Source organism: Manis pentadactyla, chromosome 1, assembly GCF_030020395.1.
Source record: "Manis pentadactyla isolate mManPen7 chromosome 1, mManPen7.hap1, whole genome shotgun sequence".
Classification (NCBI taxonomy): Eukaryota; Metazoa; Chordata; class Mammalia; order Pholidota; family Manidae; genus Manis; species Manis pentadactyla.
The window spans coordinates 199,561,017-199,573,604 of record NC_080019.1 but is presented as its reverse complement, the minus strand read 5'-3'; positions in this window follow the sequence as shown (position 1 = coordinate 199,573,604).

Below are 12,588 nucleotides of genomic sequence, written 5' to 3'. Positions count from 1 at the left end.
TGGGCCTTCTAGTCTGTTCCATTGGTCTATGGGTCTGTTCTTGTGCCAGTGTCAAATTGTCTCGATTACTGTGGCTTTGTAGTAGAGCTTGAAGTCAGTGAGCGTAATCCCCCCTGCTTTGTTCTTCCTTCTCAGGATTGCTTTGGCTATTCGGAGTCTTTTGTGGTTCCATATGAATTTTAGAACTATTTGCTCTAGTTTCTCTGAAGAATACTGTTGGTACTTTGATAGGGATTGCATTGAATCTGTAGATTGCTTTAGGCAGGTTGGCCATTTTGGCAATATTAATTCTTCCTATCCATGAGCACAGGATGTGTTTCCATTTATTGGTATCTTCTTTAATTTCTCTCATGAGTGTCTTATAGTTTTGAAAGTATAGGTCTTTCACTTCTTTGGTTAGTTTTATTCCTAGGTATTTGATTCTTTTTGATGCAATTGTGAATGGAATTGTTTTCCTGATTTCTCTTTCTGCTAGTTCATCATTAGTGTGTAGGAATGCAGCAGATTTCTGTGTATTAATTTTGTATCCTGCAACTTTGCTGAATTCAAATAATAGATCTAGTAGTTTTGGAGTGGATTCTTTAGGGTTTTTAATGTATAATATCATGTCATATGTAAACAAAGACAGTTTAACTTCTTCCTTGCCTATCTGGTTGCCTTTTATTTTTTTGTGTTGTCTGTTGCCATGGCTAGGACCTCCAGTACTATGTTGAATAAAAGTGGGGAGAATGGGCATCCTTGTCTTGTTCTTGATCTTAAAGGAAAAGCCCTCAGCTACTTGCTGTTAAGTATAAGGTTGGCTGTGGGTTTGCCATATATGGCTTTTATTATGCTGGGGTACTTGCCCTCTATACCCATTTTGTTGAGAGTTTTTATCATGAATGGATGTTAAATTTTGTCAAATGCTTTTTCAGCATCTATGGAGATGATCATGTGGTTTTTGTCCTTCTTTTTGTTGATGTGGTGGATGATGTTGATGGATTTTTGATTATTGTACCATCCTTGCATCCCTGAGATGAATCCCGCTTGGTCATGGTGTATGATCCTCTTGATGTATTTTTGAATTTGGTTTGCTAATATTTTGTTGAGTATTTTTGCATCTATGTTCATCAGAGATATTGGTCTGTAGTTTTCTTTTTTTGTGGTGCCTTTGCCTGGTTTTGGTATTAGAGTGATGCTGGCTTCATAGAATGAGTTTGGGAGTATTCCCTCCTCTTCTACTTTTTGGAAAAGTTTAAGGAGGGTGAGTATTAGGTCTTCACTAAATGTCTGATAAAATTCAGTTATGAAACCATCTGGTCCAGGTATTTTGTTCTTAGGTAGTTTTTTGATTACCAATTCAATTTCCTTGCTGGTAATTGTTCTATTCAGATTTTCTGTTTCTTTCTGGGTCAGGCTCGGAAGGTTGTATTTTTCTAGAAAGTTGTCTAGTTCTTCTAGGTTATCCAGCTTATTAGCATATAATTTTTCATAGTATTCTCTCATAATTCTTTGTATTTCTGTGGTGTCCGTGGTAATTTTTCCTTTCTCATTTCTGATTCTGTTTAGGTGCGCAGACTCTCTTTTTTTCCTCATAAATCTGGCTAGGGGTTTATCTGTTTTGTTTATTTTCTGAAAGAACTAGCTCCTGCTTTCATTGATTCTTTCTATTGTTTTATTTTTCTCAATTTTATTTATTCCTGCTCTAATTTTTATTATGCCCCTCCTACTGACTTTGGGCCTCTTTTGTTCTTCTTTTTCTACTTTCATTAATTGTGAGTTTAGACTGCTTATATGGGATTGTTCTTCTTTCCTGATGTAGGCCTGTATTGCAATATACTTTCCTTTTAACACGGCCTTTGCTGTGTCCCACAGATTTTGTGGTGTTGAATTATTGTTGTCACTTATCTCCATATATTGCTTGATCTCTGTTTTCATTTGATCATTGATCCATTGATTATTTAGGAGCATGTTATTAAGCCTCCATGTGTTTGTAGGCTTTCTCATTTTCTTTGTGTGATTTATTTCTAGTTTCATACCTTTGTCATTTGAGAAACTGGTTGGTACAATTTCAATCTTTTAAAATTTACTGAGGCTCTTTTTGTGGCCTAAGATATGATCTATTCTTGAAAATGTTCCATGTGCAGTTGAGCAGAATGTGTATCCTGTTGCTTTTGGATGGAGTGGTCTGTAGATGTCTATTGGGTCCATCTGTTCTAGTGTGTTGGCTCTGTCTCCTTTCTTATTTTCTGTCTGGTTGATCTGTCCTTTGGAGTGAGTGGTGTTTTGAAGTCTCCTAAAATGAATGCATTGCATTCTATCTCCCCCTTTAATTCTGGTATTATCAGTTCCACATATGTAGGTGATCCTGTGTTGGGAGCAGAGATATTTATAATAGTTATATCCTCTTGTTGGACTGACCCCTTTTTCATTATGTAATGTCCTTCTTTGTCTCTTGTGACTTTCTTTGTTTTGAAGTGTGTTTTGTCTGATACAAGCACTGCAACACCTGCTTTTTTCTCCCTATTAGTTGGATGTAACATATTTTTCCATCCCTTTACTTTCAGTCTGTGTATGTCTTCAGGTTTGAAATGAGTCTCTTGTAGGAAGAATATAGATGGGTCTTGTTTTTTTATCCATTCAGTGGCTCTACTTCTTTTGATTGGTGCATTCAGGCCATTTACATTTAGGGCGATTATTGATAAGTATGTACTTATTGCCATTGCAGACTTTAGATTCATGGTTACCAAAGGTTCAAGGGTAATTCCCTTACTATCTAATAGTCTAATTTAACTCACTAAAGGTTCTTTTCTTTCCTCTCCTTTTTCTTCCTCCTCCATTCTTTATATATTAGGTGTCATCTTCTGTAGTTTTTTCCTATCCCTTGATTGACTTTGGACATAGTTGATTTGATTTTGCAACTTCTTAGTATTAATTGTTCTACTTTGCTCTGGTTTTATTTCCCCTGGTGACATCTGTTTAGCCTTAGGAGTGCTTCCATCTATAGAGTCCCTCCAAAATGCACTGTAAAGTTGGTCTGTGGGAGGTAAATTCTCTCAGTTTTTGCTTATCTGAAGATTGTTTAATCTCTCCTTCAAATTTAAATAATAATCTTGCTAGGTATGTATTCTTGGTTTGAGGCCCTTCTGCTTCATTGCATTAAATACATCATGCCACTCCCTTCTGGCCTGTAAGGTTTCTGTTGAGAAGTCTGATGATAGCCTGATGGGTTTTCCTTTGTATGTGATCTTTTTTCTCTCTCTAGCTGCTTTTAAAAGTCTGTCCTTATTCTTGATCTTTGCCATTTTAATTATTATATGTCTTGGTGTTGTCTTCCTTGGGTCCCTTGTGTTGGGAGATCTGTGCACCTCCATGGCCTGAGAGACTGTCTCCTTCCCCAGATTGGGGAAGTTGTCAGCAATTATCTCCTCAAAGACACTTTCTATCCCTTTTTCTCTCTCTTCTTCTTCTGGTACCCCTATAATGCAAATATTGTTTCTTTTGGACTGGTCACATAATTCTCTCAATATTCTTTCATTCTCAGAGATCCTTTTTCTCTCTGTGCCTCAGCTTCTTTGTATTTCTCTTCTCTAATTTCTATCCCATTTACTATCTCTTCTACTACAGCTAATCTGCTTTTAAATCCCTCCATTGTATGTTGCATTTCAGATATGAAATTTCTTAATGATTGAATCTCCATCCTAAATTCATCCCTGAGTTCTTGAATATTTTTCTGTACCTCCATGATCATGTTTATGATTTTTATTTTGAACTCTCTTTCAGGAAGATTGGTGAGTTCAGCTTCATTTGGCCCTTTTTCTGGGGTTTGTGAGATTTTGGTCTGAACCAGGTTCCTTTGATGTTTCATATTTCTATGTGGCACCCTCTAGTGCCCAAATGCTCTAATATCTGGAGCTACTCAGCCCCTGGAGTGAGGTTGGGAGTCGCAGGGGAGCGGTGCTGGTGCCTGGTGGGAGGAAAGAGCTGTTTCCTGCTTCCTGGCTGCAGTGCCTGTCTTCACTGTCAGAGCCAGCGGGCCAAGCATACAGATGTAAGCATCTGTGCTTTGCATCTGTAGCTGTCATAGGTGGGGCCTCCCTCTTCCTGGCTTGATGCCAGGGCAGTGACTGCCGGTATGCGAGCCAGTGCCATCATGTCAGGAGGAAGGTGAACCCAGCTGTGTATCACAGTGGGGGGCCTCAGAACTGAGTAGCCAGCCAGGGGGATGGAGCACCTGAAGCTCCTGAAAGTTCCCAACCTGCTGGGCAGAGTGCACCCAGACAACCTTGTCGACCTATCCTTCTGCCGTGCAGCAAGCTCCATGCAAACCCTGCCCCTTCAGCAGCCCTCTCTCTCTTAGGAAGCCTCAAAGACTGCCTGCCTTTTCTTGTCCCAGAGCAGCCAGGTATGGATCCCTGTCCTCCACAAACAGCTGGAATCTCAGTCTCTCCAGGTATTCCACCTTTCTTAGCTTTCCAACCCCACTAATCTCCAGAGCACCATGCAATGTAGGTTTGTGCTCCCAAAGCAGATCTCCAGGGCTGGGTGTTCAGCAGTCCTAGGCTTCCATTTCATCCCTGCTCTGTTTCTCTTCCTCCCCCCTGGTGAACTGGGATGGGGGAAAGGCTTGGGGCTTGGGTCCTGCCAGTTCAAGGCTTTGGTATGTTACCCTGTTTTGTGAGATCTGCTCTCTTCTCTAGGTGTATGCAGTCTGGTGCAACCTTCTTTCCTGTTGCTCTTTTAGGATTAGTTGTATTAACTATATTTTCATACTATATGTGGTTTTAGGAGGAGTTCTCTGTCTCACCTCTCATGCCGCCATCTTGAATCGATCTCCTTTGTGAGGTATTTTAAACGGTTGAATACCCTCCCTTTTATCTGCTTCCACACAAAGAAATACATAAAATTCTCACAAACATCTTCCAATTGGAAAAAAAGCAAATGGAGCATGAAGCTATATAGCCCTGGGGAAGAAGGAAGGAAGATCTTTGGAAGTGGAAAATCTTACATATCACCACCAAATTACAGAGGAAGCCATAAAAGGCCATTTTCTAGGATTCTTTTTTGTTTTACCCAGAGCATTACCCAGAGAAAATGATTCAAAGCCCATAGGATGAAACATACCTCTGTGAGGATAGTCGTTTTAGTTATAAGACATTGAATGAGGGCTCAGAAGAGGGAGTGGTGCTCAGCGCCCCATAAGGTCTTTAAGCAACTCCAGCTGGCTCAACACTGCTCCCTACCCACACCCTGCAAGTAACACAAAGTTTAATATAAAAAATTCTTAGGCTACAGATTGTAGCTCAGAGAGGAAGAAAAATGAATGTTAGATCAGATGGAAAAAAATATCAAGGAAAACTTATCCACATGGCAAATAGAAGACTTGGAAAGACGGGCACCACCATAAACATCATGAGCATGTGCAAGATGAAAGGAAACAACGTGCAGAGTGCAAGTTCACAGCAACAGAAATGCAATACAATATTGTATGGAAATAACAGCCAAAGAACACAGTCCAGAAGAAAACATTACCTAAGGAACTGAAGAAAACGTCCATGTGTCTTTCATGATATGGAAAAACTAAAACAGATTGTGAGCTCAATAAAACTAGCTCAGTATTGAGGAAATAAAATAATAGAGATGAAATGGAAAGAGAAACAGAAAAATAATGAGACTCCAAATGCTATTGCAGATTTCATTAAATAATTTAGAAAGAGCAAGAATCAACTTCCTGATATAGGAAAAAAGGTTTGAGATAATCACAGTAATTTCAGCAGTAAAATAACAGAGACTAATGTAGTTAAGGAGGAAGTGGTAGATTTCAAGGACTGACAAAATGAACCAGCATGATGACTAGTGTATCTCAAATACAGAACCCAAGACGTTGAACAGAAAGAATATTCATAAATATAATAGAGGAAAAAATCCCTGTAGTGGAGGAACAATGAACATTTATTCATAGGGGCACATATTGTTTTAGGAGGAAATTTATACAGAATCATCCATATCTTGGACTTTGTTAAGTTATTGAACTTTAAGATTAAAGACAGTTCATCAGGCATCCATCTAGATTGATACACAAGTCATTTACGAGGGAGGACATCACTTTGGATTTCTCCACAGCAGCAGTGGGGCAATACTGGTAATGTTCTGAGGGAAGAAAGTGTGACCCAAGGTAATTATAGCCAGCCAGAGAGTTCTTCAAGTAGAAAGAAAATAGGAAGTCACACTCATACATGAAAGAATCCAAGAAATACTGCATACAGCACTTGTAGAAAAATGATTTTATTATAGATAGAACCAAATGATGGAATGAAAGCTTTTCTATTTTTATGTATTAAAAAAAGAAAAGGTCAGTGTTATGTGTTACATCTACATAAACAAAGAGTAAAACTAAGCAACTGGAGAAATGTCTATAAAACTGAATGTAAATGCTGTAAGACTTGACAAAATAAAGATGAAAACAGCTAACAAAATGCTGGTGGTGAAAGAAGTAAGGAAAAAATCATGTTTCATATCAAGGAATCAATAGTTTTTATCCAACATTGACACATATAGGTAAAAACATATAATCCAGTGTTCTAAATGTTTTATAATTTTAGAGAAATCTTTTAGAGACATCTTATAAAATTTTTTTTTTCTGAAGTTCAGCAACTCCTTCAATTCCAGATTTTATTCTTTTGTTAAAGCCAAATATTAAATACAAATCATCCAACTTAGATATATCTTTGAATGTATGTCCGGAATGATATTCATCCCATGTTTAACCCTATTTTCTTTTCCTGCTTGGTGGGATTTGGCACAGTGTCTTGGTTTTTTGTTTCTGTTTTTGTCTTCTTTTAATTTTTCCTATATTTCTTAAATTATCTAATTTTTAATTTCTATTTTTCATTTTATGAAAGCTTTAATGAGATGTTGAAAAAATATGAGAATGGCCAAAGCAATTCAGAAGAGACAACAGCAAAGAGAGGTGACTTGCCCTACCAAATACTGAAACATTATAACGATACTGCAGAAATGAAAACAATCTGGTACTGAAGGAAGAGCTGGTAGCTATGTCACAGAAACAAAGGGAGTCTATAAACCAACCCATGCTTAGAGGAGAATCATTGTCTGCTAGCTATGGCACGTTAGATCAATCGGATTATTTAACAATTATGTTGGAAAAAAATTCTAGATATTTGACAAATAAGTTAAAACACTATCTCGTATGACACTATCTTGTATTAAGCAAGTCCTTAATACTTAAAAGAATTAAGTTTAAAAAAGGAGAGATAAAAGAGAAAAGATAAGAAGAAGAAGAAATTGTAGGTAATTTCTGGATAAAGAACACCTTTATTACTATGATACCTGAAGAAGAAACAAAAATGGTGATAAGAAGGATTACTTGAAATTTTAAATGTTATGTGAAGAGCCACCAAAAAATGATTAAAATCAAATGGGATATGGGGAAATATAAATAATAGTCCACTAATTAGTATCTTTAACATATAAAGAATTTCTGTAATTCAACAAGGAGATGAATGCCATGAACAGATTAGTCATTAAAAGAAGAAACCAAAATAAAGTAAAAAATGAAGTGAATTTTAATTTTTGTGGACAAATAAATACAATTTTAAGATTGGGGGATATCAAGTTTGTTTCATACTATCAAGTGAGCAATTAAAAAAACTGGATAACGTGCAAGGTAGATGAAATTTCGGGGAAAGGGCACTTTGCCACACTTTCAGTGGAACTATAAAATATACAATTTTTAAAGGATGACTTTGCAGTATATTGCATCAAAACCTTAAAAATATACAGAAATTTTACTTTTAGGAACTTATTCTAAAGAACTAATTGACTATTGTGCAAAACAATGTTGCAGCCTTGTTCCTGGTAATTGAGAACCTCTCCCCAACTAAAAAGATTCCTCCCCCTAACCCCTCTGGCCGTCCACCCAGAGAGATGACAGAACTTACCTACTTACTCTTTTCCCTCCACTTATCCTATAACATAGAATTTTGTATAAGTCCCATTATTTTTAGGTTGCCAAGTTTATATTGCCTACATCTGTTTTGTAATTGTGAGTAAATCTTCCATGCTCTGACTATAAAAACTGAGAGCCAGTGAACATCATTTACCCCACGATGACTGTGGAAGTATTCCTTCTAGAATTAAGAAAAAACTCCATGGGCTGGGCTTTCCATATGTTTTGACATGGATGTAGCCCCAAAGCCTAGAAGAGAACAGTGCTTGGTACACAATAGGATTCAATACATATCTGAATAAATATTTGTTGAATAAATGAATGCTAAGTGCTATGATTGGATCCATTGGGAAGACATTGTAATTCTGTGCCATTAAAACTGATGCTAGGGAGGCGGAGCCAACATGGCGGCGTGAGTAGGACAGTGGGAATCTCCTCCCAAAAACATATGTACTTTTGAAAATACAACAAACACAACTAGCCCTAAAAGAGAGACCAGAAGACGCAGGACAGTGGCCAGACTGCAGCTACACCAGCGAGAACCCAGCAACTGGTGAAAGGGGTAAGATACAAGCCCCGGCCCGGCGGGACCCGAGCGCCCCTCCCCCCAGCTCCCGGCGGGAGAAGAATAGGCAGAGCGGGAGGGAGACGGAGCCCAGGACTGCCGAACACCCAGCCCCAGCCATCCGGGCCAGAGCGCAGACACAGTACGTGCCCAGGGGGCCCTGGATACTGGGGGAACAGGAGTAAGACCTCTGAGCAGGTGCCGAAGCTGATGCCCCTGTGAAAAAGAAAAGCGGGGGCTTTTTGAAAGTCTTAAAGGGACAGGGACTTAACAGCTTGACGGAAACAACCCAGGTCACAGTACAGCAGCTGGAAATTACAGGGAAAACCGGGTGCACTAACTCCCTGGGCAACATCTCTGAGACCCCTCACGGAGGCAAAAAGTCAAGCAGCTCCCCCATCCATTACCCCACCGGGCGCTGCGAAAGCAGAGAAGCAGCCTGAGACAAACTCCGCCCACAGAAAGGGAAATTTCTCCCTTCCTGCCAGGCAAGACACAAAGACCCACTCTACACGCAATTACCCAACACAAGCCACTAGGGGTCGCAGTTGTCCCAGTAAAGAAAGGCCAGTAGCAAGTGAAAATTTTGGCCCTCCCAGCTGACAGTCAATAGCACCTGTCAACATGAAAAGGCAAAAAAATATGATCCAGACAAGACTAACCCAGACAGCTTCGGCATCTGCTACATCTTCCCCTGAGAAGGAATCTGGGGAGATAGATTTAGCCAGTCTTCCTGAAAAAGAATTCAAAACAAAAGTCATAACCATGCTGATGGACTTGCAGAGAAATATGCAAGAACTAAGGAAGGAGAATTCAGAAATAAAACAAGCTCTGGAAGGACTTCAAAACAGAATGGACGAGATGCAAGAGACCATTAATGGACTAGAAAACAGAGAACAGGAACGCAGAGAAGCTGATGCAGAGAGAGATAAAAGGATCTCCAGGAATGAAAGAATTTTAAGAGAGCTGAGTGACCAATCGAAAAGGAACAATATAAGAATCATAGGTATTCCAGAAGAAGTAGAGAGAGAAAAGGGGATAGAAAATGTCTTTGAAGAAATAATTGCTGAAAATTTCCCTAAACTAGGGGAAGAAATGGCCTCTCAGACCACAGAGGTACACAGAACTCCCATGACAAGGGATCCAAGGAGGGCAACACCAAGACACATAATAATTAAAATGGCAAAGATCAAAGACAAGGACAAAGTATTACAGGCAGCCAGAGAGAAAAAAAAGGTTACCTACAAAGGAAAACCCATCAGGCTATCATCAGACTTCTCAACAGAAACCCTACAGGCCAGAAGAGAATGGCATGATATACTTAATGCAATGAAACAGAAGGGCCTTGAACCAAGACTACTGTATCCAGCACGAATATCATTTAAATATGAAGGAGGGATTAAACAATTCCCAGACAAGCAAAAGTTGAGGGAATTTGCCTCCCACAAACCACCTCTACAGGGCATCCTACAGGGACTGCTCTAGATGGGAGCACTCCTAAAAAGAGCACACAACAAAACACCCAACATATGAAGAAGGGAGGAGGAGGAATAAGAAGGGAGAGAAATAAAGAATCATCAGACTGTGTTTATAATAGCTCAAAAAGCGAGTTAAGTTAGACAGTAAGATAGTAAAGAAGCTAACCCTAAACCTTTGGTAACCACAAACTTAAAGCCTGCAATGGCAATAAATTCATACCTTTCAATAATCACCCTAAATGTAAATGGACTGAATGCACCAATCAAAAGACACAGAGTAATAGAATGGATAAAAAAGCAAGATCCATCCATATGCTGCTTACAAGAGACTCACCTCAAACCCAAAGACGCGCACAGACTTAAAGTCAAGGGATGGAAAAAGATATTTCAAGCAAACAACAGAGAGAAGAAAGCAGGTGTTGCAATTCTGGTATCAGACAAAACAGACTTTAAAAAATAAAGAAAGTAACAAAAGACAAAGACGGACATTACATAATGATAAAGGGCTCAGTCCATCAAGAGGATGTAACCATTATAAATATATGCACCCAATACAGGAGCACCAACATACCTGAAACAAATATTAATAGAACTAAAGGAGGAAATAGAATGCAATGCATTCATTCTAGGAGACTTCAACACACCACTCACTCCAAAGGACAGATCCACCAGACAGAAAATAAGTAAGGACACAGAGGCACTGAACAACACATTAGAACAGATGGACCTAATGGACATCTACAGAACTCTACATCCAAAAGCAACAGGATACACATTCTTCTCAAGTGCACATGGAACATTCTCCAGAATAGACCACATACTAGGACACAAAAAGAGCCTCAGTAAATTCCAAAAGATTGAAACCCTACCAACCAACTTTTCAGACCACAAAGGCATTAAACTAGAAATAAACTGTTCAAAGAAAGCAAAAAGGCTCACAAACACATGGAGGCTAAACAACACGCTCCTAAATAATCAATGGATCAATGACCAAATCAAAATGGAGATCCAGCAATATATGGAAACAAATGACAACAACAACACTAAGCCCCAACTTCTGTGGGACACAGCAAAAGCAGTCTTAAGAGGAAAGTATATAGCAATCCAAGCATATTTAAAAAAGGAAGAGCAATCCCAAATGAACGGTCTAATGTCACAACTATCGAACTTGGAAAAAGAAGAACAAATGAGGCCTAAGGTCAGCAGAAGGAGGGACATAATAAAGATCAGAGAAGAAATAAATAAAATTGAGAAGAATAAAACAATAGCAAAAATCAATGAAACCAAGAGCTGGTTCTTTGAGAAAATAAACAAAATAGATAAGCCTCTAGCCAGACTTATTAAGAGGAAAAGAGAGTCAACACAAATCAACAGTATCAGAAATGAGAAAGGAAAAATCACGACGGACCCCGCAGAAATACAAAGAATTATTGGAGAATACTATGAAAACCTATATGCTAACAAGCTGGGAAACCTAGGAGAAATGGACAACTTCCTAGAAAAATACAACCTTCCAAGACTGACCCAAAAAGAAACAGAAAATCTAAACAGACCAATTACCAGCAACGAAATTGAAGCGGTAATCAAAAAACTACCAAAGAACAAAACCCCTGGGCCAGATGGATTTACCTCGGAATTTTATCAGACATACAGGGAAGACATAATACCCATTCTCCTTAAAGTTTTCCAAGAAATAGAAGAGGAGGGGATACTCCCAAACTCATTCTATGAAGCTAACATCACCCTAATACCAAAACCAGGCAAAGACACCACCAAAAAAGAAAACTACAGACCAATATCCCTGATGAACGTAGACGCAAAAATACTCAACAAAATTTTAGCAAACCAAATTCAAAAATACATCAAAACCATCGTACAACATGACCAAGTGGGATTCATCCCAGGGATGCAAGGATGGCACAACATTCGAAAGTCCATCAATATCATCCACCACATCAACAAAAAGAAAGACAAAAACCACATGATCATCTCCATAGATGCTGAAAAAGCATTTGACAAAGTTCAACATCCATTCATGATAAAAACTCTCAGCAAAATGGGAATAGAGGGCAAGTACCTCAACATAATAAAGGCCATCTATGAAAAACCCACAGCCAACATTATATTGAATAGCGAGAAGCTGAAAGCATTTCCGCTGAGATCGGGAACAAGACAGGGATGCCCACTCTCCCCACTGTTATTTAACATAGTACTGGAGGTCCTAGCCACGGCAATCAGACAAAACAAAAAAATACAAGGAATCCAGATTGGCAAAGAAGAAGTCAAACTGTCACTATTTGCAGATGACATGATACTGTACATAAAAAACCCTAAAGACTCCACCCCAGAACTACTAGAACTGATATCGGAATACAGCAAAGTTGCAGGATACAAAATCAACACACAGAAATCTGTGGCTTTCCTATATACCAACAATGAACCAACAGAAAGAGAAATCAGGAAAACAACTCCATTCACAATTGCATCAAAAAAAATAAAATACCTAGGAATAAACCTAACCAAAGAAGTGAAAGACTTATATTCTGAAAACTACAAGTCACTCTTAAAAGAAATTAAAGGGGACACTAACAGATGGA